At 41.0% G+C, this 24201-nt stretch overlaps 1 long non-coding RNA gene and 1 pseudogene across 1 annotated transcript in view; both read left to right on the top strand.

Moving 5' to 3' along the window:
- The window catches only part of LOC117086590, a 41506-nt gene extending 26264 nt beyond the window's left edge, over positions 1-15242 (top strand). The window contains exons 2-6 of the long non-coding RNA XR_004438468.1: positions 6118-6184; positions 11399-11628; positions 12618-12699; positions 12798-13010; positions 13780-15242. This is a non-coding gene — a long non-coding RNA (uncharacterized LOC117086590). The remainder of the gene's footprint in view (positions 1-6117; positions 6185-11398; positions 11629-12617; positions 12700-12797; positions 13011-13779) is intronic.
- A 4133-nt stretch (positions 15243-19375) lies between these two features.
- LOC117086574 lies at positions 19376-23907 on the top strand (annotated as a pseudogene).
- Positions 23908-24201: the final 294 nt, after the last annotated feature.

The raw sequence follows: 24201 nt of genomic DNA on the forward strand, positions 1-24201 counted from the left end.
GAAAAGAATAAAATGGGATCTGGGGAAAGGCAGATTTAATATTTATTGACTGCCCCCTATGTGCCAGGCATGAGGCTTGGTGTTCATATACTTATCTTTTCATGCTAATTACAATTTATGACACAGTCTGGTAATGACCAAGCTGAGAGAGTTCAACCAGGTATCTACGCCTCTAAAATCCATCTCTTTTTATCAAAACAGAAAACAGGAGCAGCCTTCTGTGTAGCTAACTCTCTTTGTCTCCCTGATCTAGCCTTCCGCCTACCACATTCTTTCACACATTGACTTTGTGTTCATCTTTTCCTAGTAATTAGTAAATTATAACCCGCGCATCTCAAATTCTTGACATTCATTTGCTGTTTCCCAGTAATTCATTCCATTTGGTATTTGCCTTGAAAAAGGATCCAAAGTGCTGGCTAATGCAGCACGCACTCCCTTGCCTGGATGCAGCCCTCCACCTCATTTATCACATTGAGCCGCTGGTCCTGAAGTCTGACAGGCAATTCAGGCTTTCTGAATGCAATTCAGGCATTGATTTTAATCTATAAAGCTTTCGCGTCTGGGTCCTGGCTGCCATGGAAATGAAATAGCTTCTTGGATACTTTTCCACATGCTGCTAACTATTCTGATATGCAGGGTTTTGAGAGAGATTTCTGTACTTCTGATGTACAAATGTCCAATACGAATAGCCTCATAACTTTAACCATCATTGCAAAATGGAAGGGAAATCCCAAACAAGGACAAATACGTGGCGCACACTTACACTCATGGTCCTAGGCAATGAATTTATTGATAACAATATCTGGCTAAAAACAAATTTTAAAATACAGACCACAAGGTGGCAAACACATTTGGTTTTCAAACAGGAAATCTCAAAGCCCAGGAGGACACTGGGTACCAGGAAACCAGTGGAGAAGCACGATGTTTAGACTTTGGTGTGTAGTCTGATTTTCTCTCACCCACACAGGGGAAGTTGGTGGCAAGGAAATGATGCTAAGATGTATGCTTTGTCAAGGTGGGGACAGGAAGAGCAAAAACTTGGTGCTTACACTAAAAGTATGGTGGCAGGAAATGAGCTGTCATTTCAAGCCATGGAAAGACGTGGGGAAACTTAAATGTGCATGATCAAGTGAAAGAAGCCAATCCAATAAAGGTCCATACTGCATGATTCCAACCGTAGAATCTTCTGGAAAAGGCAAAACTGTGGAGACAATGAAAACATCAATGGAAGCCAGAGGTTAAGAGAAGAGAGGGTTGAATAGGCGAACCAGAGAGGATTTTGAGAGCAGTGGAAGAAGCTATTCTGTGTGATATTACAATGGAGGATACATGTTATCAAGTATTTGTCCAAACCGTGGAATGGACGACACTAAGAATGAACCCAAGTGTAATCTGTGGACTTTGGATGATAACGACGTGTCAATGTCATAGATGCACCACTCTGGTGGGGAGTGCTGGTCATGGGGGAGGTTGTGCATGTGTTGGGGCAGGGAGTATACAGGAAAGAAGTCTCTGTACCTTCGTCTCAATTTTACTGTGAACCTAAAACTGCACTAACAAAAAAAAAAAGAGAGAGAGAGAGAAAAGTCTTAAAAAAAAAAAAAAAGAAAAACCCCCAAAAAACAAAAGTGCAGTGGCAGGCAGTGTGCCCAGGGAATATGACACCACTTTTGTTCCAGTCGGCCCTAGAGGCTGGGAAATAGGGGAGGATGACGGGAACTGTAAAGGGGATTTAAACGCTTCCACCACAGTTCTGCTTTCATTCTCTTCCCCAGAAGGTTCTGGCTGGCTGCCCTTACTGCTCACGTGGCTTTCATTCCAAAACGCAATTCCTCACTTCAGCTTTTTAAATTCTGATGACACTGGCATTAGCAAAGAATGTGACAAAGCAGTTGATATGTTGACATATATCCCTAAAAGGATAGAGCTTTAATTAAAAAAAAATTAAGAACGTGTCCCAAAGACAGAAACTTAAGTAAAAGCAGAAACAGAAAAGGATGACTCTGAGGCATTTTCAAGTAGCAGATGATGGTTGAATCCACTCGTGGAGCTTTATTTTGCCGTGGAAGAAGGCTGTTAGACCATGACTTATCATATGGAGAGAGCTGGGTGAAACATAGAGTTAATTGAGTCCCTGAAACAGGACTTCATATAAAATGTTCAGTGGCACATGTAAGTTAGGGGGCGGATGCCAGTCCCTGCTCTCACGAGCAGTGGAGCATAAACTCAACTACAGTTTTTCAGGAGTTTCCCCTGTCCTTTTCCAATTATCCAGCTCTGTTTAGAAAGTGAAAATTCTTCCAACACTAAGAAATACAAGTTTAATATCATAAGTATACTTTTTAGGGTCTGGTTTCAGCAAAACCCAGCCAGGCCGGGAGATGAAGCTGCCATCAGCTGGCGTCAGGTCAATGCACACAGATATTTTTTTCCAAACTACAAACTGTGGTTGTTTGTGTGATATCAAAACAATTGTACGATTAAGTCACTTCCATCAAGAATCCCTCATGGCAGTTGCTTGGGATGTAAACAGAGACTGACCACATTTTTCCTTTTCAAATGTGAATTGGGTAGCCTTAGATGTGTTATCTAGGAGTGACCAGTAGGCAGGAAAGGTAAGCTACCTTTACATTTTGACAATTCCAAGCAAAAACCAACATCCTTGGCTCTTATGGGGCTTTGGTGCCTGTTGTCCCTGCCACAGGCCCTCCTTAAGCTCAAGTCCTCCCCATTGTCAGGTCAGCACAGTGGGCACTTGCCCATGCTCACCAGCACTTTATAAGTTCAAGTTTGTAACAAGCCCCCTTCAACTCCACCATCGTGGATTGCTCACAAGCATCCTGGAATATACCCAGCAGTGATGAGACATTGTCCCAGCCCTTCAGGAGCTCCCGGCAATACTGTTCTCTCAAGCCAACTGCCTGATTATCAGGAATGGCAGAACAGGGTTATAATATTGGGACTCCTACCTGTTTTCTCCCAGGAAAAAACTCTGTGCTCCAATTCCCATCCAGATTCTTGGATGTAACAGACACCAACTGAAGCTCGCAGTGACTTTTCCTTAACTGAGAACAGCAAGGACTCAGCGAGATGGAACTCCAGGGCTGTGCCTGTTTTACACGACCCTGTTCCATGCATATCTGACAGATCCAGAGGAGAATGAACCCAGGGTGGATTGATCAAGACTTCACCTCTCTATCCACAATCGATCACCCCAGGAGTAGGTAACAATGTTAGCTATTTTCCTACAGCTAGCAATTGCCCTTTAAAATGGTCAGAAACTTAGACTGGGACACCTGACCTGGGGAGGCCAGACTCATTAGATTATTTCCACAGAGTTGGAATTAAAAGAAGAGGAGCATCTCCCCTCTGGGGGTAGAAGCAATAGGACATAAGACTTTAACTCTGTGAACAATCCTGTTCCCCGATGGGCTGAATGCTGGTCCCGCTTCAAGGCAGTGATGCTTCTGCTCTTCAGAGAGAAGTAGAGATGAGAGACAGAGACAGAGAGCCCTGGGGACATTTGATCACTGGGTCAGAGCTGCCCCTTCCACGCTTTATTGGCAGTTATATGAGGTACCCCCTTATTCCTCCAATAAATTCTCTTTTTGCCTGAGCTAATTAACATTGGGTTTCTATAACTTGCAGGCAAAGCGACACATTGGCAAATTTTCTTGCCCTGACGGCTGGCCTGTCCCATAATTAGATGACCCTTCCTATGTTTTTTGGCTCAAATCATCCATGTGTCCCTCTTTCCTAAAGGCTGCCTCTGAGTCACAGCCTGGTGCATGAACCACCCAGGTGCTCAAGATTCCTGGAGACTCCACTCCCTTGTGACACTCAGCTCACTGGAATTCTTCTCCTCTGCTATGGCCCACATTCTTACCTTCTCTCTGTGATTAGAATTCTGGACCTTGGTTCAATACCTTTCCATCCTATTACATCCTTTCTCTGTGGTTGCTTGCAATTTCTGGCAGATGATGGTGCAAAACTGGCAGATGTTCCCCGTCTTCAATCAAGGATTGTGAACTTCCCTGTCCCTAGGAATTTTAAGTAGTAGCCTTTCTTCCTCCTTTCCCTTGCCTCTTTTAGCATTAGACCCGAAGCCATGGACAATTAAAAATTATCTCCCCTTTCTAGAAATCTGAGAGACTCCTGCTTTAAGACCTTATTTTGAAACATTTGACATTGCTTTCGATAGACATTAAGAGATCTTATTTCTAAAATCTATATGTAGAGGCCCTTGACATTCTCAGATTTAATTCTCATCATCTCCCCATGTAGCAGATATATTTTAGGCTGCAGAGCATTTGAATTTCTTTCTGGGTGGGCTCAGTGGTTCCTGCCTGTAGTCCCAATACATGGAGATGCTAAGGTGGGAGGATTGCCTGAAGCCAGGAGTTCGGGGCCAGCCTGGGCAGCATAGCAAGATCCTGTATCTACAAAAATAAAAAATAAAAATAAATAGCCAGGTGTGGTAATGTGTGCCTGTAGTCCCAGGGACTTGGGAGGCTGAGGCAGGAGGATTGCTTAAGCCCGGGAGTTCCAAGTTGCAGTGAGCTATGATCGTGCCACCGCACTCCAGACTGAGTGACACAGTGAGACCCTGTCTTTAAAAATAATACAAATAATACAAATAAAAAATAAAAAAAAGAATTTATTTCCTGTGGCTGTAGACAAAATTCACTTTCTCCTGTAGAAGCCGAAAATGCTGATATTCACTTTTCCAGCCTTACTTGCTACTAGAACCTACACACCCAGAGTAGGCTTGGCCCATCAGATGCACACATCTGGGGCTTAGAATCAGAAGCTAATTAGGCAAAGAAGGAGGAATCATGGATTCTCCATCTGTTAGTGGCAGCAAAAGTGGCAACAACATCCAGTCTGTGGGGCAGTCATGGCCACGGTGCCCACCATGGTGGACCAGTGGGGTCCAATGCCCACCGGCAGAGGCAGCAGTGTCTGAACGGGACAACTGTGACATTGATCTTGGCTGTGGTCTGGCTGCCCAGGCCCACTTTTTGCCTGCCACTGTCTAAATCTGGTTCTCCAGCCTCCCCGCAAGGATTCTGTATGTCTCCCGTGTCCTTTCAACACATCACTTTTTTATTTATGTTGCTCACAGCAAGAAACCTGGAATGGTCCACCCTCGTAGGGTTCACTATAGGCAGTCATTTAGTTTTTCCTTGTGGTGCAAATTTCAAATAGGTAGTCTGGAAGGCTGATATTAAGAGCTGGTCACTTCACTAGTGAGTGAGCCTAGCAGATCCCCAGTTCTGTGACTCAGTACAACTTTAGTTTTTCCCTGTGAGATGATAAAAGATATATATTCCTTTTCGGGTGGGCATGAAGCATAACTGTTCAATTGAAGCTGTAGGAGAAGTGCAGAGAAAGGGAGACATAGTTCTTACCTAGAAAGTAACTTTATAAATGACTTAAGTCCTATGCATAAAATATTGTCAAAGGTGTGACAGGATCCTTTCCAGTTGGTTTTTTTTTTTCATTTTATGGGGGAAACTATATTCTGTAGTGATCATGTGACTATTCGGTTTATCAACTAAACCAGGGTAACACTGACAGTGAAAGGGGATGCTATATTAATAGCATTACTTATTTGTTATTCCATTAGAAACACTAAGATAACAGATATAATGGTCACCCTAAGTGGTAGAGTGGAGATTGGAGATTCTAGATGGTCTTGGAGTCTCTCAGGCACTGAGCTATCTATGGTGGTGCCTGCCTCACAGCACTCTCTCCATGTTCCTCAATCACATTCTAATTCTTTCTCTTCGGGACCAGTGCTGGAGACTGACAGGTGTCAGCCTGCCTGCCCCTCGCCCACACTTCCCTATTCATGCAACTGGCAATCCATTCTAGATTTGCACACATTTCTACAGATGCAATTTCCATAGCAACAGCAGGACTCTATAAAAAAGGCACCTGAGTGATGCTCAAAGATAAATCACCCTCTTTCAGAGTCCTCCACCCTAGGGAATACAGGCTACCGCAACTTAGAATTTCTTAGTTCGTTTTCACATATAGAAATACGTACATTTCTAATCCCAGTTTACTGTCTTTCAGTTTAATTAATTATAAACATTTTAACCTCTTTTTTAGGCCAGAAGATAAAGAGAGATGCTTGCTGCACAACAGTGGTTCAGAAGTGTTTTAATGAACTAAGAAGGTAGGAGGAAAAGAAGTCTCATGTTAGGAGTGCCTACTATGCACCAGGCACTTTTACCTAAATTATCTCCTTTTCATAGAAACCCAGGCAGAACAAAGACACCTCTGCAGCGCAGGCTGAGCTCAGGCTAAAATGGCAAATTTTATGTACAACATCCCACTCCCATATCTCATCACCAAGGAAGCCAGAGAAAAAGAGGGTCTGCATCGGGGAAGGGGTAGGAGTGGGAGGGGTGGGTGGCAGGACTGCCAGTTGGGGAGCTGGAAACACGGGGCTCAGGCTGGAGGTTCTGTTTCCAAATCATTCGTCTCATCAGAGCAGTGGGGAAGGAGGTGGGAATTAATGATATTGATTTATTTTCTTATCTGAGGAGAAAGATGCCCTGAAAGCAAAGGTTATTAAGTAATTGGGCCTTGCTTCCTTGAACCTACCTGTCAGCCCCAATGAAGTCTCTCCTCCTTTTTTAATTTAAATAAATCTCTGCACAATGCTATGATTTTTAAAAAAACTTAGTAATTGTTTAGCTCCCTACAAGAATCTTTCAATTTTCACGATTTCAGGGTCTTCTTTGTTTGATTGGTCTTTGTGCTTTGGAGCAGATATGAAAAAGGCTTGTCTTACCTGTACTTGAAAATTCAATTCATTCATTTGTCATTCATTTATTCACACAAGAAGTATTCCCTCGTTTCCTTTTTGGCCTAGTCATGCGGCTTTGGGCTGAGAAATGCACACAGTCATGGGTCTTACTCTCCTAAACTTGTCATCTAATTCAAAGAAAGAAATTAACTAGCTCACTATACAATTATGTGACTACAAACTATATAAGGGCAATGAAAAAAAAGTACATGACAATATTAGAAGTGCAAGGGGTGGCTCTTGTTCCTACATTGTCCCACCATTAAGATCTATCCATTTGAAAAACGCATATCTTAGGGCGTAAATCGCCCAACTCATAGCATAAATAAGGTCAATCAGATTGTTTCCCTCCAAGTGGGTTCATGAGATCAGTGTGCTGAGGAAGTGGGAGGATTTATGGAATCAATGAAAAGTAAAGGAATAATCTAGGAACGTAGGACATGGATCGGTGGGCAGACCTGGTTAGGAGTTCCAAACATCCTCACTGTAGCGAGAAAGCACCAGGTGCCAGAGAGAGAGGGAGAGGGACACAGAATGAGAGGCTGAGAACACAAGGAAATAGATCTGTCCTAAGGAGGACTTTACCCAACGCTGCACATACCTAGACAAAGGGCAAATATAAGGTATAGGGAATGATCTTTAATTCATTGGTCATTAGTACCCAAGCTACTCAAAGCTAATTTTCAATAACTTCATGATTAATAACAGACACAAATGTTTGGCATTTTCTCTGAAATCAAGCGGCATCTTTTTATTAGAGATTTTCCAGATGGCTGTGTTTGGTGCTGCCAACTATCCCAGATGGAGAGGGTTTCCTCACCTGCACCCAATCTGTACCTCTCTCCAGTTGTTTCCTGTCAAGCTTGGACTCCTGAATGAGATAACACTGGAAATGGTTGAGTTAAATGAACACTTGTTATTTCCAGTTATGACTTAATCCCTGATAATGATTTCTGTCTGGTTTTATCCTTAATCCCTTTCTGCTCATTTACCTTAGTGAATCAGATCAAATGATTTATAAACTCGATGTTTCTCTCCCATTTTCCTTTATTGTAGCCAGAAGCCTAAGCCACAGCTAGGTATGAGAAGCCAGTCCCCAGGGTTGCTTTCCCCTGGACTTCTACTTGGCTCTGCATATTCCTCTGGATAAAAACAACACCCAAAATGATGGCTCAGCCAATGCTGTTTTATCAGCCTAGAGGCAGAAGTGAAAAGAGAGTCCCCTGGAGCTATTTGTCATCCATTTGCCCTTTCCATCAGAGTCTCTATTGCCAGGTCTCGAAGAAGGGTATGTGGACCCTCCACTAAGCCCATGTGAAACTCCTCCCTGAGTTGAGGGAAGGGAATGTGCAAATGCTTTCCCAATTTGGGGTCAGTTGGGACAGTTTCTGCAAGGGCAATTATCTTCTCCTCCATAAAGAACTAATGTGGATTTCCTCTAAAATGTTCCCTTCTCATAACTCAAGCAAGAATCTGAACTTTCTCTTGGAGTCTGAATCTCAGTGGGATTTGGTTTTCCGCAGATTGGAACCTTTGTATGTAATTCAACTTCATTTTGATTTAAGAAATGTCAATGAGCTTCCTCTATGTGCCTGGGTTTGAGTGATCCTGGGACTGCAGGACTATGTCTACATTTCATTTACAATGTACCTTGGCCATAGCCTCTGCAAACCAAAAGTTTATCAGTTGTTCACGTTTAAGGCAACTTCTCTGCTTTCAGAAAATTTATAATCTGGCAGAAGAGATAACAGCAAGCACACACAAAATATATAAAGTAGTATGGTACAACAGGAAGTGTTTTAGGCTGGAATTTAAAAGCTCACATCAGAGTAGTAGTTCTGCCATCTATAGATGGTGACTCAACATTTCTTTACTTCTCCAAACCCCAAAGTTTTCATCTGTAAGGTGAAGTTGAACTAGATAGTATCAGAGGGCTCCCTATGGCCTCTACCTATGATCATATTCAAAATATCTTCTCTTGTCTCCATCTTCACCACTGCTCCCATCCAAACTACCACTCTCTTGTTTCTCTACATCTGTAAAATTTCCTAGCCTGCTTCCAGTCTTGCTATCCTAGAATTCATTATCGCAGTCAGAGTAATCTTTTGAAAATACGAATCATATCTTTCTACATGCCTCCCCCCCACCTAAAATCCTCCAACAGCTTCCAACTGCCCTCAGAAGAGACCATAAGCTGCACAGATGGCCTTCCATGCCCGCCATAACCTGACCTTTCCTCCTGTGCTCTCTGACCTCACAGATTGGGTGTGTGGGGGAGTGTGTTCTCGTCCTCACTCACTATGCTCTTACCACTTCTTTGCCCAAACCATATCCCAACTAATTCTACCTGCTCTTCCATTTGGAAAATTTCCTTTTCAATGGACTCATATTTTCTGGTCTTTTTGCTCCAGGCACACCTAATTCTCTCTCTATCCCTCAAAGTACAACCGGGGGACCAATGAGATAAGCAGGAGAAATCAAGATTGGATTCTAGTCCAATCGAGAAATTAAGTCGAGAATGACATTAAGGTTTCTAATTTGGGAGACTAATGAAGGCTGGAACATAAAAGAGAAAGAGCCAGTTTAGAACCTGTGAAAGAAATTTCCAGTGGATAGTTTATTAAATCTTCACCCTTCTTTAGATTCCTGTCCCTTACCTAGGACATGTAGCCTTCTTTTTTCAGGAAGAAGATGGTAGGCATAGTTAAAGCTAAGCTGGTTGCTATGCTCTGTGTCTGGTCTATTTAGCCAATGCTCTTTTCTATTAGTCAGTGCTCAGCTGATCCAGGTGTTAACAGTTTTCAATATCACAGTTACTAGTGCTCTTTCAACTGCCATGCTTCCCCCTCTGAACTTTCCCTTGCTGTATGCTAGAAGGTCATCCCCAAGAAGGGCTTCTCAACATTTTCCTCCCTGGGACCTTTAAAGGCAGAAACTCCTGGATTTGAGGGTTTAGAGCCATCCAAGAAACAGGCTGAATTTATTTGAAAGCTTTTCTCTTAAATCCTTACAATTCATGAAAATTTGTATTCTGCTTCACAAGAAATCTATACTTGTTTCAATATAGAAATAATGTTTAAACGTACTATCAAGCATCACAGTTTAGAGAATGAGCTTCAAAGTCAGAAAGGTCAGAGTCTGGTTTGCGGCTTTGTCAATTACTTGTTGTTGGACCTGGATCAAGTTCTTTGACCTCTTAGGGCCTCTGTGTCTCTCATGTGGTTGTTGACCACGTGGTCAATGTTCCATAGATTTAGCACCCTGAGGGCCAGAGTCTGTCTTCTCTTCATTTGTGTCTCCCACACAGAGACCAGAGGAGTGTCCTGTCCACAGAAGGCCCTTGTTGTGTGTTCATTCCTCTACATCAGACATAAGTGCACCTATGGTTATCCCATTTTTACCACTAGATGGAGAGCACGTATCCTAGAAGTTTTAATCCATTAGTAAGTGAGAGAGCAAACATTTGTCTGTCTTGTCTTCACCAAATCAACTTATTGAATGATGACAGCATCATTAAAACTAGCTCTCAATAAATGCAATTATAAGGTAACTTTATAACTTTCAGAACTATTTCTTCTTCTTCTTTTTTTTCTTCTTTTTTTGGGAGTGTCTCACTCTGTCACTCAGGCTGGAGTGCAGTGGTGCTATCATTGCTCACTGCAGCCTTGACCCCGTGGGCTCACATGATCCTCCCACATTATCCTCCAGAGTAGCTGAGACTACAGTTGCATGCCACCACTATCAGCTAAATTTTTTTTGTATTTTTTGTAGAGACAGGTTTTGCCATGTTGCCCAGGCTGGTCTCGAATTCCTGGGCTAAAGTAATCCACCTGCCTCAGCCTCCCAAAGTGTTGGGATTACAGGCATGAGCCACTGCGCCCAGCCTCAGAATTATTTATGCTTAAAGTAATGAAAAGGTGAAAGCAAAGGAGAAACATTAACTTCAGGACAGTGGCTACCTCTGGGAATGGAATAAATTGGAATTGGATAGAAGGAGGAAACTCCAAATGTATCTGGCAGCTTATTTCTTACTTAAGAATAGGCGGTGGTTCATGCCTGGAATCCCAGCATGAGGCAGGTGAATCACTTGAGGCCACATGAGGCGGGTGAATCACATGAGGCGGGTGAATCACAGGAGTTCGAGACCAGCCTGGCCAACATGGTGAAAGCCCGTCTCTACTAAAAATACAAAAATTAGCCAAGTGGGGTGGCACATGCTTGTAATCCCAGCTACTTAGGAGGCTGAGGCAGGAGGATCATTTGAATCCAGGAGGCAGAGGTTACAGTGAGCTAAGATAACATCACTGCACTTCAGCCTGGGCAACAGAGTGAGACCCTGTCTCAAAAATAAATAAATAAATAAAATCTACAAAATGTCCCAAAATGTTAACTTTGGGTGAATTCTGGATGGTAGGGGAGAAAACTTAGATGTCTCATTACTTTCTGTATTTCTCTGTTTGAATTTTTTTGTAATTGCAAATGTTTTTTAAGTGGGGGAAAAACTCAAAGGTAAAATTTATGCTTACTGTGTCTAGCTCTATTTATACTGCCTAACGAGCTCTTTAATGTTCTCCTTAGAGATATACAATTTGCAAAAGAAAACAACAACAGAGCAAAAACCATACGGATGTCTCTCTGCTTGGGCTCTCATCTTGCCACCTTTCTACTGAACTTATATTTTGCCCTCAAGTTAAGTCTTTTTAATGATCATAGCTTAACTCAATTGCTAATTAGCTCTTGTCTCCAAATTGTATTGTTTTCAACTAATCTGAAAGATGAAGAAAAGTTGTTTCCATACATCTCTTCAGGTTGGTATTCGATGTAACAAACTACCCCAAAATGTAATGGCATAAAACAACAATTTTATTAGGTTCATGGACTGTGTGGGGCAAGAATTTGGACAGAATACAGTGGGGATACTTTGTCTCTGTTCCATGATATATGGGGTCACAACTTGGGGGTAACTTGACAGTGGGGAGTAACTTACTTGATGACTGGGACAAAACTCATTGGAAGGTGTATTCACTCCCGTGCCTGGTTGTTGATACTGGCTCTTGACTGACACTTCAGCTGGGGCTGTCTACAGAGTCGTCTACTCATTACAATCAAGTCCCTATAGTTGGCTCAGATTCCCAGGGAGAGGGTACAGACTCCCACCTCTCAATGGGAAGGGTGTCAAAGAATTTTCATGCATATTTTAAAACCCCCACAATATCCTTTTAACTCTGTTGTTACAATGAAGTGGTTGATAAGTCTGGACCCCACTTTCTCTTTGTTTACTCAAGTAATCCATAGAGGGAACATTTAAGTGTATCCACTAAATTGTCTAGGAACATGTTTGATCAAGTTATAGCAGCTCAGATTATAAACTAATAAGAATATTTATTTTATCAATCCTATTCCTTGTGATAGCAGACTAGTTTTATAAAAATGACCAATCAACATAAAGGTATACATCATAAATAACTCATAGAATGAAATTTTCACCACCAACGAAATATTCCAAGGGGGACTCCATTATCTATTGCTGCACAGCAAATTACTCTATAATTTCTGGCTTTGTAGATTTAAAACAACAAACATTTATTATCTCACAGTTTCTGTGGGTCAGAAATTTGTGAATAGTTTAACTCGGTGGCTCTGCCTCAGGGTCTCTCATGCAGTTTCAGTTAAGATATTGTCTAGAACTATGTCATCTGAAGGCTTGACTGGGGCTGAAGGAGCTGTTTCCAACATGACTCACTCTCATGGCTGTTGGCAAGAGGCTCCAGGTCCTACCATGTGGACTTCTCCATAGGACTGCTTGAGTGTTCTCATGACATGACAACCAGCTTCTTCCAGAGTAAGAGATCCCAAAGAGAGCAAGGAGGAAGCCAGAGGTATCTTTTATGTCCTAGTCTTTGTAAGTGACATGCTGTCACCTCTACCATATTCTCTACATTAGAAAGTGAGTTACTAAGTCCCACTCACATTCCAGGCAAAAGACATCAAGCTCCATCTCTTGAAGGGAGGCATAGCAAAGACTCTGTGATGATGTAGTAAGACTACCACAGGCAGCTGAAGAACAGCCTCTCACTCCATCCTGAAGGAATCTGCCTTAGGGTATCTGTCCTTATTGAAGAAATGAATGTGGGGAAACAAGTTGTTTCCATATGGAAAATTATACATCAATTTCCACTTTGCCATTCAGGTAGGAAATACACCTGGACTACTCTCTTCTATTCTGCTCCTATCTTCATAGGATAGGAACTATGATTCTTGCCAATAACAGCCTGGGGAATGCTTTGCGTGTTTTATATTTACATGCAATTGTGGTAATATCATGGAAGTAAAGGTATTCCAGGGCCTATTCTAATGCCTTCATTGACACGAGGGTTCATTTGGTCAAGTCACCTGGACAAGTGTGCTCTTTCTTATATTCCATTCTATTATGCATCTTTCAAAACTACAAACTTGAATGGGCAGGATGATAGATGGGGCTATGCTTCAGGTCAAGGGAGATCATAAGATGCAGAAAAAATTGCCATCTGCAAAAAGCAAAACCCAATGAAGTGAAATGCAATCCTGAGTAACTGTTTCTCATCTTTAGTGAGGCATTGCAGAAAAGATGCAATTACTCATTCATCTGAGAAAATGAAACCTAGGGTGCACCCAGTTCAGAAACCTAAAAGAAGATCTGCTATAATTTCTAACTTAGGAAATACCAGTCTTTAGGATGGGGTAGCTAGTTCACTGACAAGAAGGTGGGGGTCCCTCCCTTCTAAGAAAAAGGGTAGAATTGTATCTGGTTCTGGATCTAATTCAACTTGACTACTTAGCAGTAAAGATAAATTGAACCCGAAGAGAAAACTGAAAATCACATTTTCCTGGCAAGTCCTTCAATGGGCTTAGTGTGTTTAGATTTATGAGGGAGTGAATGACCTTCTCTGCCACAGTTTTTCACATTTTCGTTTTTCCAGGACTGATTTTCCATCTGGCCTAACCAGAGTCTGAAGTTGCTGAATCAAGCAGAGCCAATAGGTCGGACTTAAGCTGGCTGGAGCATGCACAGAGCTGGGAAGCACAAGTATGTTCCTTTTGTAAAGGCTATCAACCAGATGCCTCCTCCTCCCTCCTCCCAGCCTGCCTCAGATCACGGCCCTGAAAGAGAAGACATCCTGTTTTTCCAACTCAAGAGACACCACTGCAGGGGGAGCAGTAGCAGGCTTGGAGGCGTTTTCCACTCAAGAAGCTGCCTATGGGAAGAGGCAGGATGGCAGTATTAAATGCAAGAACATTGTCAGACAGACCTGGTTCCTATCCCAGAATCCTGGATTGTTGGGGGCGGGTGGGAAGGGTCAGAGAAGGCCAGATGCTACCGCAGAGAAAAATGTGGAAGAGCAGTGCAAAGTTTCCACACACTCGAGAACAGTTCAAGAGTAGCAGAGCACTGATAAACCCAGGTATCCGGCAGAAGTGACAAAAGCAAGAGAAAGCTGCAAGACCAGGTGAGGTAAAGAACATTGCTGGAGTGCTAGTAACCAGAGGCGGAAGACCTCTCAGGAGAGGCAGGCTCTGCCGGAATGCCACGTAGGCTACCCCACACAGGTGCCTTCTAAAGGAGAAGGAAGACAATAGAGAAAATCCAGAATTAACTGAATTTTAACATGAAAAGACTGAGAAAACACAGAGGTTTTCTAGAAACGATTAATGTTGCATGTTATAATGTTAAGTAAATTAAGTTACATTATACAAAATAATATTATCTAGTTTGCACACTCAAGTTTGTGGCTTAAGAAAATTCAAACCTGCTTATCAATGTCCCATTCTCTGTTGTTCCTACAGCTTACCCTGTATTTCATGCAATACAAAGGAAGATGGCTGTTTGGGGTTGCTGTGTCTCTTAACAATTAAGGAGATGGCTGCAGCCAAGTGTGAAGTGACAGCACCAGAAAGTTTTCTACACCAGAGGTCAAAAAACATTTTCTTTAAATGAATATTTTAGGCTTTGCCAACTATACAGTCTCTGTTGCAACTCTTCAACTCTGCCCTTAAAACACAATACTTAAATGAATGGGCCAGGCTATGTTCCCATTAAATTTTATTTATGAAAACTGAAATATGAATTTTATATCATTTTCCTGTTTCACAAAATATTATTATTCTTTTGATTTCTTTCAAGTATATAAAAATGTAAAAACTATTCTTAGCTCATAGGCCAGGCAAACACAGGTGGTAGACTGGATTTGACTACTGGAAGTAGTTTACTAGCCCTTATTTTTGGCTGGTCACTGATCTCCACACCATAGAAGGAATTATTGTATTCAGGCTCATGGCCCTGGATAAAAAAAGTCCACCAGCTTAGGAAAGTGCTCAGGAGATAAAATCCTCCTGGGAATTACAGAATCTTTTTTTTTTTTTTTTAAACATCTTTTTCTCTTCCATTGTCCTGTGGCTTTTCACGTGGTTTCTTTTTTTTTTTTTTTTTTTTTTTTTTTGTATTTTTTTAGTAGAGACGGGGTTTCACCGTGTTAGCCAGGATGGTCTCGATCTCCTGACCTCGTGATCCGCCCGTCTCGGCCTCCCAAAGTGCTGGGATTACAGGCTTGAGCCACCGCGCCCGGCCTATTTCTTTCAAGTATATAAAAATGTAAAAACTATTCTTAGCTCATAGGCCAGGCAAACACAGGTGGTAGACTGGATTTGACTACTGGAAGTAGTTTACTAGCCCTTATTTTTGGCTGGTCACTGATCTCCACACCATAGAAGGAATTATTGTATTCAGGCTCATGGCCCTGGATAAAAAAAGTCCACCAGCTTAGGAAAGTGCTCAGGAGATAAAATCCTCCTGGGAATTACAGAATCTTTTTTTTTTTTTTTAAACATCTTTTTCTCTTCCATTGTCCTGTGGCTTTTCACGTGGTTTCAAGACAAGTGTCAATCTTTACATTTGACTTAGAAAAGCCACAACTCATATTCAAACTCCTACTGCGGTGGCAGAAGACACGTGGGCTCTAAGCCCCAGAAAGACAGGGACTGTGTGTCTTTTTCCTTGCTACTATATTGCTGGGATCTAATGTAGCATCTGACAGAGTAAGGCACTAGATAAATGTTTGTTGATTGAATGACTAAGTGATTAAAAAGTACTTTTAAAGCACTTTTTTTTGTGTGTGTGTGTTTTGGTTTTTGTTTTTGAGATGAAATCGCACTGTCTTGCCCAGGCTGGAGTGCAGTGGCATGATCTTAGCTCACTGGAATCTCTGCCTCCCAAGTTCAAGTGATTCTCCTGCCTTAGCCTACCAAGTAGCTGGGATTACAGGTGCCTGCCACTACGCCTGACTAATTTTTGTAGTTTTTAGTAGAGATGAGGTTTTCCCATGTTGGCCAGGCTGGTCTTGAACTCCTGACCTCGGGTGATCCGTCCGCCTCAGCCTCTCAAAGTGCTGGGATTACAGACGTGAGCCACCGTGCCTGGCCTAAGCACTTTTAAAAACTGTTTTGTTACTCCATCTTACATGTGTTATACAACTCTCACTTTAAAAATGTCTATAACAGTGATTTAGAATTCAGAAGACTCATCATGCATAAATAGATTTCCTTCAAAAACTGGACAAAAATTTTATGTCAGTGTGAAACTGCAAAATCATTGTTAGCTATGTTTAAAAGAAAACCTGTTTGCACCAAGAAGTGAAAGAAAAGTAACTGCAAATATCAGAGACCAGTCTTAGTAAGGAAGCAGCCACCTGGGCCTCTCTCCTGACATTAATGTTGTGCCTTCCATTTGGCCTATGGAGGTGGTTTCTACCATTATGCCCATGACATGAAAAAGCTACCTGGGTAACAAAAGACTGGGAAACTTACCAGAGACCCACGACATGGGAGGAGCTGATGCTGAAAATCCTTCTGCTCTGTTCCAAGCTGGCAGCTTCTCTCCCCATTAAGCCACACAACATCCAGGCAGAACAGAGCAAACTCAGAGAAAACCACACAGCTTTTGGCTGTCTGGATTCAGCATTTTATCTGAACAATCATCTTAGCTCTCCTTTTAAAGTTTTCTTTTCTTTTTAAAATCTCAAGTGAATTTGCAAAGGGAGGTATGAGAATGTGGGGGAATTGGGGATGAAAACTAGTGTGTGGTACCAAGAAGAGGCAAAAGAAAAAGATCAAAGATTAGCTTTCCTAAACTGGGTGGCACCTTGGCACTGAATCCTGGGAACAGATGCTGGCTGATTTGAATTAAAAAAGAGCAAAAGTAACCAAAGATAAGAAATAATTGGCTAAAAAATACAAAACCATACTTCTGACTAGGGACAATAAAATGTTCCAAGCAGATGTTAGAATAACTGACTTTTAAAAACCAAGCTCAAAGAAAATAGGGAAAGAGACTCATTGCTAAATATTTTTCCCTCAATTGTGAATTAAGACGTGGTCAGAGGAGAAGAGACCCTTTCCAGAGTCTCAGCAGGATAAATCAACCTTGTGGAGGCCTTTGTGTTCCTGGAGAATGATGTCAGAACCCACCCCAGGAAGAAGAAAGAAATGTTTGCACTAAAGGTCACTTGAGAACTATAAAGAAAAATGCTATTTGTAATGACCTAGAAAGACTTCTAGGAAGAAGAGGAATCAACTCACTGTTTTGGAATCAGTGGGGGAAAAAACAACAAAACCTTTCTGGTGAAAAACATTCTGAGGGTCATTTAGACATTCTAAGAAAGTCCATGAAACTTTGAAAGAAAAGAATCCGAGAGTAGGATTATGGGAAAATTATATTTTATTGTTTAACTGTTTAAAGCATGTTGGGCATTTACATATGTGTTGGTCATACAAAAATAATTGAAAAGGTTTCTGGCAGTAAGCAGAAGGCAGGGACCGATGGTCTCTCTACCCTATTTACTGCTGACCCGGAGAATCCTTGGGGTAATCAGATATTTGTGGCTCACAGAGATATCCAGGGGTTTAGAATAAAGAACACTAGCCTGTGAATCAGAAGACCTGGCGTCACATTTCAGCTCTATCGCCTTCTAACAGGAGAACTGCTGCATGCCATTTAACCTTTCAAAGCTTTAGTCTCCTTATCAGTTAAGTGAAGATAATATGTGTTCCTTGTGGGAATATTGTTAAATGCAGTCCCTATATAGAATAGACACATAGTCGGAGCTCAGTAGTAGTAGACTTGAATCTGTTGCCTCAGAATTAACTTACTTGCTATCTATATTGTGCACTCACTATGTGTAAATCTGTTATTCACACTGTCTTGGTTTTCCCAACAGCCCTGTGATCAAGGGCAATTGTTATCCCCTTTATACAGATAAAGTCACTGAGGCTGGAGAGGTTAAGAAACTTGCTAGTGTTAAGTGGTCAAGCCAGGCAGCCTGGCTCCAAGACCCTGCTCTTATCTGACCAAATATGAAGGGAAGATTTACTGAACTTATATCATCTTCTTCCTCTTTGTTTCTGTTATGACGCAGGGAACAAGATGAAGAGGTTTTCCTCTCCCAGAAGCATAAAAAGCTACTGACCTCACCCCAATAACAACAGTTAAAGAGAATGACTTTACATACAAAAGATACAGTAATAATGACACTTTATGGGCCAGGCAGTATTCTAGGTGCTTTATTATATGGGCTCATTAATTAATTTAACAACCTTCTGAGGTAGGTGCTACCATCTCCACCATGTTATGGGAACTCAAGCAAATGTGCAGAGCCCTTGGAGCTCCAAAGACTGCTTTCAACCATTCTACTATACAGGCTGTCCAACGCTGGGCTCTCAGAGGCAAGCCAATAGGCAATTATGGATGCTGCCTTGGCTAGATATCAGGGGTAGAAAGCGTATGGCCAGTAATGTAGTCTCAGGGCAAACTGTGAATTGAAGTTAAAAGAGAAGTGATATTTATTGACAGCTTATAATTTAAGTGAGTAGGAATATTTTAAGTTAATAATGCCCTAACTGGGGTTCCAAGTCCTTGGACTTCACCAAAGAAAATCATAGGGGTTTGGGAGCTATTTTTAATATTTCAAAAGGCCTATTAGTATGTCACTAATCATATAAAATACAGGGTTTGTATATGGCAACAGAGTCTTAAAGAAGAAAACTTTTAGGGAAAAATTCATTTTTAGACTTGAGCAAATTTTCAAGTATTCCTAATTCTGGAAACAAGTGAATTTCTGTCCTGTCAGAGTTGAAATAATCCTTATGCATGTCAAATTTACCCTAATAGAGAAGATACTCATTATCAAAGCAAATTCAACAAGACTCAAAGACTTCAGGAAAGAAGTTGCCGGCAGACATGAAAGGCAATTTTAGCCATTTACTTAGAATTGCCAGTCACCGTAGGAGCAGAAGAGGCATTTTTCTGCCAACTGGTTGAAGCTTGTGCCAGAATGATCCTGCTGTTTTTTAATTGTCCTAAAAGCTTGTAGCCAGCAATTTCCCTGCCAAGTCTGACCTCACTTTCATGTTTTTTATAATATGCAGATCACGAAGTGTCCCATTCAGAGGGGGAAAACAAGAAATTACTTCTTCATCCTTACTCTTGAAGCTCATCACATAATCTGTATTATGTCTCTGTAAAATAATACATCAATGGCCATCTCAAAGCATTCTGTGTCATTTTTTAGTACCACTGTCCTTGCGTACCTTTGAACATATGATTAATTCTCATGGCAAACTTACAAGGTAAGAAAGGGGACAACAGTGTTACTCCCATTATGAGTGATAAACCAACGGAATTATGACTGATGGACATACAAATCTATGTGTGGTGTATTAAGTTGCAAGCTGCATAATGAAATTTAGAGTATGCTCTCATTTTTTGGTATAAAAGAAAAGGCATGTAACTGTGTACGTGTGTGCATGCATATGCAGGTGTGTATAGAGGTGGGATATAAAAGCTCGCAAAAGATCTTGTGATATACAATCTAGTTACTTCCTAAGGTGGTAATGTTACCTCCTAACAGTTACCTCCTAAAATGGGAGTGAGTGAAAGAAGCTAGCGAGAACGTTCACTTTTATATCTATGCACCTCTGTATTGTTTTAATGTTTTGTAATAAGCATATATTGTTTTTACAATGTCAAAAAGAATTTTTAGAAAGAGAAAAGGTTTAAAGTCGGTGATAGATGTTCTCCACAATCAACAGCCCTATCTAGTTTATTCCATTGGATTCAGATTTTCAGAGCAATTTTAAAGAAACATTCGGAAAACCTTCCTCAACTCTGGAAGAAAATAGCTGCTTGGTATTTGAGTCTTGGGGAAGCAACTTTCTACTTAATGCTTTTTGGGGGCCCTTGCTCCCAGATGGAATGGAGATTCAGTTGGGATGACCAGAGGCTTCCATCAGCCAACACCTTGGGTTCATGGAGTTCTTTGAGGAGCAAAATAAATATGTAAAAAATGGGAATGCAGAGCCGTACTGTGTGGCCGGGCAGTCTAGGCACTTCTTGGACAGCATGTCTCACCAGATGATGAAACTCCTGAGCAAGAAGATGGAGAAGCGGAACCTCAAACTGTGGCAGCAAAATCTAAAGTTGTAGGGGGCCTCAAATCTGACCCTATCAGAAACTCAAAATGGAGACGTGTCTGAAGAAACAACGGGAGATAGAAAGGTTAAAAAATCAAAACATTCTATAAATGTGGCCTTATCAGAAACTCAAAATGCAGACGTTTCTCAAGAAATACTGGAAAATGTAAAAGTTAAAAAGTCTCCCCAGAAATCCACTGTATTAACCAATGAAGATGCAGAAATGCAGTCTCCCAATTCAGAATCAAAAAAGAAAAAGAAGAAGAAACAGAGAAAACTGGTGAATGATGCTGGGCCTGATACAAAAAAAAGCAAAAACTGAAAACAAAGGGGAATCTGAAGAAGAAAGTGCCAAGACTCCTAAAGAAACAGAAAATAATGTGGAGAAGCTAGATAATGATGAAGATGACAGTGAGGTGCCCAGCCTGCCCCTGGGACTGACAGGAGCTTTTGAGGATACTTCATTTGCTTCTCTATGTAATCTTGTCAATGAAAACACTCTGAAGGCAATAAAAGAAACGGGCTTTACAAACATGGCTGAAATTCAACATAAAAGTATCAGACCACTTCTGGAAGGCAGGGATCTTCTAGCAGCTGTAAAAACAGGTGGTGGTAAAGCCCTGGCTTTTTTCTTCTCTGCAGTTGAACTCATTGTTAAGTTAAAGTTCATGCCCAAGAAAGGAACAGGGGTCCTTATTCTGTCACCTACTAGACAACTAGCCATGCAAATTTTTGGTGTTTTTAAGGAGCTAATGACTCACCATGTGCACACCTATGGGTTGATAATAGGTGGCAGTAACAGATCTGCTGAAGCATAGAAACTTGCTAATGGGATCTACATCATTGTGGTCACACCAGGCCGTCTGCTGGACCATATGCAGAATACCCCGGGGTTTATGTATAAAAACCTGCAGTGTCTGGCTATTGATGAAGCTGATTGTATCTTGGATGTTGGGTTTGAAGATAAATTAAAGCAAATTATTAAACTTTTGTCAACACGCAGACAGACTATGCTCTGTTCTGCCACCTAAACTCAAAACGTTGAGGACCAGGCAAGGATTTCTCTGAAAAAGGAGCCACTGTATGTTGATGTTGATGATGATAAAGCTAATAAGCTAATGTGACAGTGGATGGTCTTGAGCAGGGATACGTCGTTTGTCCCTTTGAAAAGAGATTCTTCTGCTCTTTACACTCTTTAAGAAGAACCAAAAGAAGAAGCTCATGATCTTCTTTTCATCGTGTATGTCCGTGAAATACCACTACGAGTTGCTGAACTACATTGATTTGTTGTCTTGGCCATCATGGAAAGCAAAAGCAAAATAAGCATACAACTACATTCTTCTAGTTCTGCAACGCAGATTCAGGAACACTATTGTATAAGGCAGCAAGAGGACTGGACATTCCTGAGGTCAACTGGATTCTTCAGTATGACCCTCCAGATGACCCTGAAATATATTCATCGTATGGGGAGAACAGCCAGAGACCTAAATGGGGGAGGCCATGCCTTGCTCATTTTGCACTCAGAAGAATTGGGTTTCCTTCATTACTTGAAACAATCCAAGGTTCCATTAAGTGAATTTGACTTTTCCTGGTCTAAAATTTAGGACACTCAGTCTCAGCTTGAGAAACTGATTGAAAAGAACTACTTTCTTCATAAGTCAGCGGAGGAAGCATATAAGTCATACATATGAGCCTATGATTCCTATTCTCTGAAACAGATCTTTAATGTCAATAACTTAAATTTGCCTCAAGTTGCTCTGTCATTTGGTTTCAAGGTGCCTCCCTTTGTTGGTCTGAACATGAACAGCAATGAAGGCAAGCAAAAAAAGCAAGGAGGATTTGGCTACCAGAAAACTAAGAAAGTTGAGAAGTCCATAATCTTTAAACACATTAGCAAAAAGTCATCTGCAGCAGGCAGTTCTCTCACTCAAGACATGCCTTTCTTTATCTTGAGTAACTTTGCCCTAAAATGAATTTTTACCCCTTGATCTAACAGGATTTTTGTAGCCTTTGGAATTTGGACTGGTCTGACAAGAATATAAATTGACTCGGGTTGCAAGCACTGAGCACTGTTACTTCTATCAAGTCTCTTTTATTTTTGGGACATAAAAACAGGTTTAATTTTCTTGGTTGCCCAAGCACAGAGCAAGGAATGTCTGCTGTTTCTTGTGATGATATAATATTTTAATTTTAAATCTCTCTCCCTCATACACACGAATGTGTGTTATCGTTTCACTATAATTCTTTCTGTACTTTTCCTTCTTGGTTTGTGAAGATTTCTGTGGCATGGGTTGCTTTGCTCACTGCTGTAACAGGTGACCTGGTGTACTGGGAAGCTGGTGGTAAGGCAGAAAAGAGTCTCAGATTATTTTTTGTTTTTAGTTATTTCTTGGACATTGAGAGTACCTAATGACTCCTCCTGAAAATGCTGTAGTATGAAAGAGTAAAGAGCTTTGGAAAATACCTAAGAAGCACCTTAGGATTAGGGTGGCATTGCTTTTATAGATTCTTGATTTTAAAGCAATGAGCCTTTCTCAGGTGTTTTGTATTTTAGAGCAAAAACTACGGGTTGTAATTTGAATAAAGTGTCACTAGCAGTCATAACATCTGATGGGTGTGGGGTAGGAAGAGGGTGCAATTGAGATGTTTGAGCCTCGTTTACATCAATAGAGGTATAATACATGCATTTCTTCATTCGGTAACACAGCAAAGACTTTAAAAACACATACAAAGAATGGTGATGCTCCTCATTCAGATTTCTTTAACTCAAGGTGGTTTGGATTTTGGTAAGCCTTTTTGCTCTGTACTATACTTAGAAGACACGGGCAACTGCCTTGTCTTAGAGCCAAGCCATCAGACAGTGCCTAGCACATATTAATGTTTGCCTCTTTCTAAGAAAAATTACCTCTTCCAGTTCCCGAAACAAAAACCACATTTGTTGTGAAGATTGAAAATGAACAAAGTCAGAAAAAAACAGCAAAGTCAGATGGGTTTTTTGTCGTAGGAGCACTTGATTTCTAGTGTGTTTTGTATAATATATAATTACAAAATAATAGATTTTGTAGCAATTCAAAACGAAAATTTCTAGCATCACTTTGCCGTTGTGCCAGTTAATCATAGAATCCCATTGAATGTAAGTGTGCTAATATCTAATGTAGAGGAAACTGTTTGGTAAAGAATATTCCAGTAGGAAAAGAAAGGAACAATCTTCCATTTCCAGGTTTGGCCATTATCACCTTGGTGAGACCTGTTCTGGGCTTCCAACCCTGACTGCTCAGCTCCTGGTTTGGCTTCTTGGATTCCTAATTCCTCGTGTTTAGTAACTCTCTCCAGGATCATGTTTTCCTTTTTGTTTTTCAATTCCAGAAGTAATGTTTTTTAAAAGACAAAAGCAAAGGGAGGAATATTTAATTACTGAGCAAAAGTAAATACTATTGGCAGTTTGTACCTAATCTAATTTTTATATGCAAGTTCATGCTTTTTAATTTTTTATCAAAAATGAAGTCATCTACCTACTACTTGTAACCAGCTTGTTTCATAACATGTTATTTTCCTGTGTCATTAAATAATAACCTCAAAAAAAAAAAGGAGAATGCAGTCTTCGTTATTTATTTAGATTTTTGTACAAGTCTATGATATGGTTCCACAATAAAGGCAGTTTGGGGATGAATAGTCTACATAGCAAACTCCTTCCATCCAACTGGGAATGTGACCAAGGAATGATGGTGTAGTAGAAATAACAAAAATTTGCATTTTGACAGACTTTTATTCACATCCTAACTGCTATTTAAGAGAGGTTTGGCCTCAGACAATCTACTTAGTGTCTCTGAAACCCTGCTCCCTCTACTATAAAATAGAATAATAGAGAGATGAAAGGTTAT

Source organism: Trachypithecus francoisi, unplaced genomic scaffold, assembly GCF_009764315.1.
Source record: "Trachypithecus francoisi isolate TF-2019V2 unplaced genomic scaffold, Tfra_2.0 Contig00586, whole genome shotgun sequence".
NCBI lineage: Eukaryota > Metazoa > Chordata > Mammalia > Primates > Cercopithecidae > Trachypithecus > Trachypithecus francoisi.